The sequence below is a fragment of the Egretta garzetta genome, unplaced genomic scaffold, assembly GCF_000687185.1.
Source record: "Egretta garzetta isolate BGI_Z169 unplaced genomic scaffold, ASM68718v1 scaffold133, whole genome shotgun sequence".
Lineage (NCBI taxonomy): Eukaryota > Metazoa > Chordata > Aves > Pelecaniformes > Ardeidae > Egretta > Egretta garzetta.
This window is the reverse complement of record NW_009259111.1, coordinates 1,540,023-1,546,417: the sequence shown is the minus strand read 5'-3', so window position 1 is coordinate 1,546,417 and position 6,395 is coordinate 1,540,023.

The following is a 6,395-nucleotide window of genomic DNA, read 5'->3' as shown; positions in this document are numbered from 1 at the left end:
TATGTAAAACTGATCACCCCTCTTTGCAAATCCAGAAGTTGTTGTACTGTTCTGACCTGAAAATGCTATCAGGTGATATCACAAAATGCCATTTAAGTGATAAACATTTTATGATAGGCCTTTTTGAACACTTGTAAACTACAGAACATTGCAAAGATTTGATCGCCCAAAAAAACATGGAAAGCAAAGGGCTGTACTAATTCCACTGGAATCTCTGTTAGCAATTCTCATTCAGGGGATAGGGCTTTATCCCAAAGCTTCTTAGCACATGGTAGTAATTTATCCACTGTCTTATCCTCCCTTGAAGAGACCAGGACTATTTTCACACCAAGTGATGTGAAATACCTTAATCACCAGAAAAGTCAAAGACTGAGAGACCATAAAATTCTGCCAGTCCCCCTGTTAATGAGAAGAATGCAGCATAATCTAGCTCACCAAAAGTATTTTAATTCCTTCAGAATTTCTTCCACGTTATGGACAACAGCATCTCTCAGATATCTCTACAGATCTTTGAATCAAATATAGTCTTTTCTAGTGAACAGACTGGACAGAAAGGTAGTATGTTACCCTCCAGCTCAATTTTATTCTTTGACAATGTTATCTACTAGAAAGAGCTCCTCAGACATATGTTTTGAACCCTTTCTTATTGATTTAATCTCTTTCTTTTCCATTCCATTCCATTCCCACTAGTTAGCATGCTGCTTTGACCCTAGAACTGGCAAGTCCCACAGCATTAAAACAGGGATATGCAAACTTACAGGTTAGGCATCTGTTCCCTTTCTGCTAAGGCAATACAATTCCCTTGACATGCACACTTCCTATTCTCATCCATAATGGCGAAGAAACCATTAATTGGGGACAACCCGGCCAGCAAATTAGTCTGCTTTATGATAAATGCCATTCACCTTTATTTGACTAATTTACAGAATCCGGCACTGACACTTCAAAGCATGTCCTTTGTCACAACTTTTTTGTCTTCTCTCATTTAAAGTTCAGTACGCTATGGAAATTACAGCTGTTGTATGAGCTGTAGCTGTTACATAAGCCAGCGTGCCCAACTTCTTAACATTCAGTCTTACTTTTTTAAAAACTATACAACCTAATACAGGTATGAGTTTTATTTATAAATGACTCTGTAAGTAAATATTCTTGCAATTAGTATGATTCCAGGAACTCATTTATTGCCAATTTTTAGCTACGAAAACACATGCAGTAGTAGGAATAATATTAGAATAACAATCTGAGATTTTCAAACAAGTCTAAAGAAATTATTCATCCAACTCACATTGTAATTCAATAAGAATTAGGTAACTAATTCCCTCAGGTATTATCAAATTTTTTTAAAATGTAAACTGAAAAATGGATTGCAGCTGAATTCAGGTAGATGGGGTACAAGAGGTCCCTGTGGGGAACTGTACTATCAGTAAGTACTCAGGCTGCCTTCACTGACTTTGGTACAGAATTTAGTACTCGTGATGGGAAAACTAGAGCAGAATACAAGACAAAACCAAATGGCTCATTCAGCCACTGCTGGTAAATTGGGGAACCTCAGAAGGCACAAGTTAGCTTGAAAACTCCTAAATTGATATTAAAATTCAAGATCATTGTTCAGCCCACAAAAAGGAACACTAGAAAATAAAAAATGCTAGAATATTATGAATTCCTTAAATGAAGCTAAATCTGTTTATGGCACTAGAATGCAGAAATGAATGGCTTCTCCTGGGACGCTGGGTTTAAGTTCCAGCACACTCATATAACCACTTTGTAACGCTCAAAATTGGCTCACTGTTTGCCACTATGATCTTCTCAGGGAAAACATAATCTTTGGGTAAGATATTCAAGAAACGTGCTCCTCTAATGGCTAAGTGGTCTTCTAATTTGGGTCTACATTTACTCACAGCCACTGCTATTACTAGTTATTTTTCTGCTTCCCTGATTTTAGTCACTAAAATCTTTATGGGTTTTATTTTGCTAGGCTAAGCAAATCAGATTCCATTATTTCCTCCACTAAGAAAGGTTTTCCATTCTCCTGATCAAAATCAGGTTCCTCTTTGCATCTCTGCTTTCTGTATTCAAAACAAATGCCCAGAATTGTACACCTGGGACTTGTACAATTACACTCAAACTTTCTCATCATCAACAGAAATATTTCATCTGAAACACCTTAAGATCACACTTACCTTTTACATGGCCATTTCACAAGGGTGTGTCCTGTGAAATACCTATGCATTTTTCCTTTGGCATTGCCAATTAATGAGCCTATAGAAAAAGATTTGTCATTTGACCTCGTATACGTCATAAAATTTTCACCCCATTTCTAGCTCTCCGGTCCTGAAGATGGTCCTGTTCTTCCTGTACAATATCCCAGTCTTTCTGTGTGTGAATGATGCTTCTCAAACATGTGGCCTGAGAAATTTTATTTTGGTTTCACACACAGACCTTTTGTGCCTGTCAAACATATGCCAATGCCCAGGCAAGCCTCCTTAATTCTCATTCTAGAACAGTTACTCCCACAAGAACCTGTACTAAAGGAAAGGAAGATTCAATACTACTCTCCAGGATAAGGTCTAATCACAAATTATATCATCCTCCTTCTCTTTGGTAGCTCACATAAGAGCAGCACAGCTGAAGAGGTATAGGAACATCCATACAACATGTTTCACCCCATGTGGTGAACCTGACAATGGCCAGCCATGGATTGTTCACTTGGCTCTACTCAGTGGCACGTGGCATTGAAAGTTTATGAATACATATGGACATTACTAACACCCAGGCATTATTTTTATGAGTGGGGTGTTAACTCCACCGTCCTGACTGCCTTCCTGCTGGGGGAAATCCATTCTCGACTGGCCACTACTTTTCTTGTGCTCCTAGTGAGATATTGGTGGTCCTCATTTCTTGTCCTAGACCACTCTTTGTAAAATGCTTTTAGAGCATTCAGGATGTAAGACCCTATATAAGTATATAACAGTCACTAATGTATTAGCAAGTAATTAACATCAACAGAAAGGATGACACTAGACTAAGCTTCCCATGCCTTGGTCTAAGGAATACTGTGAATGCTCTGGTAATCTTCTAGTTGCAAAGGAAAAAAAGTAAGAGATATCCATGACAGTCACTGAAGTCTTTGCCATTATCTTTAAACACTTTTTCTATAGTTCCTCTAAAAAAAATTTGAAAAAACCACCTTATTCAAAAAAATCCTTAAAAAACGCTACAAAATATATTACACATTCAGCAATACTTCCAGCCCATGGATTAAAAGAAAGATCACCTCAAGGATCATAACAGCTATAAAAGGTAAATGTCAAGAATCCAAGTGTAGGGTAAAATTTTACAACTACCTAAGGAATCCACAGTCTCACCTACAGAATTATTTAAGTACTATAGCCATGTATGTGTCATGCTAGCCAGAGTGCTAGCACCAAGAGGGTACACTTGTTTGGAGCTAGCTTGGATACCCATACACAGCAGATGTATGCTGCATAGAAACCACACAGAAGCAGAAAGACAGCTACTGTAAATACCTTCAATTCAGGTTCACATATGTGGACCTGGACCTGTGACCAAGAAAATTCTGCTGTTTGATTCTAGATAAGTAATCGGGGTTAGAACCAACCTGCAGGACCTCACATATTGAGCTTCTCACTTGATAAAATAAGTGAATGACAAACAATTGCTACATTTTGAGGCAGTTCAGAAAACGCCGCTTTAAAAATGAACAGAAGAACATAGAGAAAAGGGAAGTGATCTGAGAGGAGATAAAACAAATTTATGACACGAGTTATGAGAAAAAGTCAGTATTACTAGGGCTAGTAAGGGAAGGAAGAAGGAAAAAGTAAGAATCTCAAGGATTACGGAGGGATTGAATAATTGGAAGAAATGAGGTGAGAAAGCTAAAACTGGAAATGGGAGGAGCTGACAAAACCTCAGAGATCAAAGACTACTATAGATCTAGATTTTCATGTACTCTGGAGTCCAGAGAGATTCACAAGACTGAGGAGGTTGTACTACAGTTTTAGAACAGTGATGAATTGCTTGAGCTGGAAAGTAACAGTTCAGGAGGATTCTACAGAAGCTAAAGCAACAGAACAGGCTTGGTTAAAAAAAAAAATACTGGAAAATACAGCTGAGCGTGTCATTAAGGCTACTGTATTTGGCTCTTCTAAGAACTTGATCAACTCCTTGCTCTGTCACAGATCCCTTGTGTAACCTTCTTTGGCAATTTACCTAACCTCACCTCTTCGTCACATCCATTTTTCATTTGCAAAATGGAAGCAACATTTTTCCCTCTTTCTCTTCTTTTAAGGGCAAAAGCTTGTCAGAGCAAGATTCTGTCCCTAATTATGTGTGTGTACAGCTCCCAAAACAATGGGGTGCTTGTCTCAGAAACAATCAATGAGGTAACTTGCTAAACCAAAGAAATATTGTGGTAAAAAATATTTCCTTAGGGACAGTAGCTATTTAGATGGCATGCTATATATGACTGAGTCAGTGCCATAGTGATGGTGGTTGAAAGTAAGTAGCAACATATTCTCTGTCAAGCATAACCTGTTAAAAAATCATGTAGAAGAGGGGAAAGTCAATGAGATGAGTCATGCCTTGCCTTGCTTACTACGTTATCAAAGGTCATGTTACACACAGTATGAAGGACGGTAGGAATTCCTTCGATCTGCAGTCAAATGAAACAACTCTGGTTCCTGCTGCGAGCTCTGAGGTCTCCTCTGTAGGTGTCACTCTAGCTGCTGATGGCCATAGATAATAACAAGTTAGGGTAAAGACTAACCAGGAAATGATACCACCTGCTACCCAACATAAATTACCAACCCCTCTGGGTATAATTACTCTTGTCAACATGTCACATGGCTATTATATTCACTCTTATGCAGAAATGCAGAGCAGCAGCAGGTTCTGCAGAAGGGATGGGTTTTGTGGCATTTCTATCTCTTCACTGGAAAAAAAAACCAATGAATTTGTTCCCGAGCCGGAAAAGAAATGGGAAAAAAATCTTGTAACACAGCAGAATTTCTAGCAGTCTTAGCAACTGCACAACTGGTCAGGGGGGGAAAACACAGTGAAATGAAGGGCACCCTGCAGCAGGTTTCTTTCCCAGCTCCCCCAAGGCACAGGTCTCTTCTCATTTCCAAAGATCAGGGACTCCCAAGTTGCAATTCCCAAGTGACAGTAATGTGCACATTATTACTTGACACTATACCATTACATGAAAACTCAGTAGACTTTTGCTCAGTCTGCAGCTGAAGTGACTTTCACAGCAGTTTTAGACACCTGTTTGTGAAACAAGAAGCTGTATCGGAAAGAGCTGAAGCATGAAAGTTCAGTGTTATTGCTGAAACAGCTCAGGTGTCTCTGAACTACCCCATGTCGTCTCTAGACTAACGCTACACTTCTTGAGCAAGATTGCATGCTATGCTGTCAGCAGTTCAGTCACTGCCATTCTATTGTAAGAGCTTTAAAACAGAGTCTGACCCTTAAGACATTCAGAAAGACTCGAATAGTGAAGAAACCGAGCAAGCCTTTTCACATGCTTCTGCTTAACTGGCTATGGCCGAGCAAACTGGCCACTTGGTTACAACGCCCTTCTGGGTGCACTGATTGAGAAACAATCAGATTTCCTCCAAGTCCTAAGACTCTGTGTAAGGCTGACAACTGTTTGCTCTGGTGAGAAAGGTCTGATTTCTTCAGTTGCTCTTGAGTAGAGGCTGCGCCAGAAACATTTGGCCATTTACCCAACAGGCATATATGAGCAGCTAGGACAGCCTGTGATTTTATGCAAACTCCTACATAAGCAACTGAGATAATTTGCCTTGATTTAAGTTTTAATTCACATTATTTCTGTGCAGAGCAACATATAAGGCCTAGAAACCACACCCAAACCAGAAAAAGGCTATTTACTGAAGGATATGAACAGTACAATATGCCAGCACATGCCAAGGGTCTTTCTTGATGATTACTTCTGATTATAAGGGTAAATTATTTGCTTGTGTAAAATAATAATTAGAAAAAGTAAAGGTCATTCATCCAGATATAAACCTGGCTGCAAAAAACCATCAGCATACAGCGTTAGCAGGCATATTCATTGCTTTATAAACAGCAGGCCGGGATAACATTATATAGTTTGCAATCTGTATTTGTTCTATGTGAATCATAGCTTTGCATAATTTTATCACATTCCTGCCAGGCAAAAGCAAACATTAAAAGAAATATTAGGAGCCAGCCAGTTAAATATCCTAGAAGAAAAACCCCTGCAACTATCTCCATTTTAATGACCGATGAGAATTATTTTATCTGCATGATTTGGTAGCTTGTGTGTATATTTTTTTTGCAGTATCACTTTAAAATAATTTCTAATATGTGATTAGTTTATTTTGATTGGT